Consider the following 254-nt stretch of genomic DNA (forward strand, 5'->3'; position numbering starts at 1 on the left):
TCACCTGTATTTACCATGTGTTTCACCTGTACTTCCTGTGTTTCACCTGTACTTCCTAAAAACACATGGTAAATACAGGTGAAACACAGGAAGTACAGGTGAAACACATGGTAAATACAGGTGAAACACAGGAAGTACAGGTGAAACACATGGTAGATACAGGTGAAACACAGGAAGTACAGGTGAAACACATGGTAGATACAGGTGAAACACATGGTAAATACAGGTGAAACACAGGAAGTACAGGTGAAACA

The 254-nt window shown here is 40.6% G+C and overlaps 1 long non-coding RNA gene across 4 annotated transcripts in view; it reads right to left on the reverse strand.

The window, feature by feature from the left end:
- Window positions 1–254, reverse strand: part of LOC106512420 (uncharacterized) — a 5,770-nt gene that overhangs the window by 2,729 nt on the left and 2,787 nt on the right. For 3 of the 4 annotated variants that reach the window (XR_001309671.1, XR_001309672.1, XR_001309673.1), the window contains one exon: window positions 5–46. This is a non-coding gene — a long non-coding RNA (uncharacterized LOC106512420). The remainder of the gene's footprint in view (window positions 1–4; window positions 47–254) is intronic. The other variant, XR_001309674.1, reaches the window with a different exon arrangement.

Source organism: Austrofundulus limnaeus, unplaced genomic scaffold (assembly GCF_001266775.1).
Source record: "Austrofundulus limnaeus strain Quisiro unplaced genomic scaffold, Austrofundulus_limnaeus-1.0 Scaffold6611, whole genome shotgun sequence".
In the NCBI taxonomy this organism is placed as follows: domain Eukaryota; kingdom Metazoa; phylum Chordata; class Actinopteri; order Cyprinodontiformes; family Rivulidae; genus Austrofundulus; species Austrofundulus limnaeus.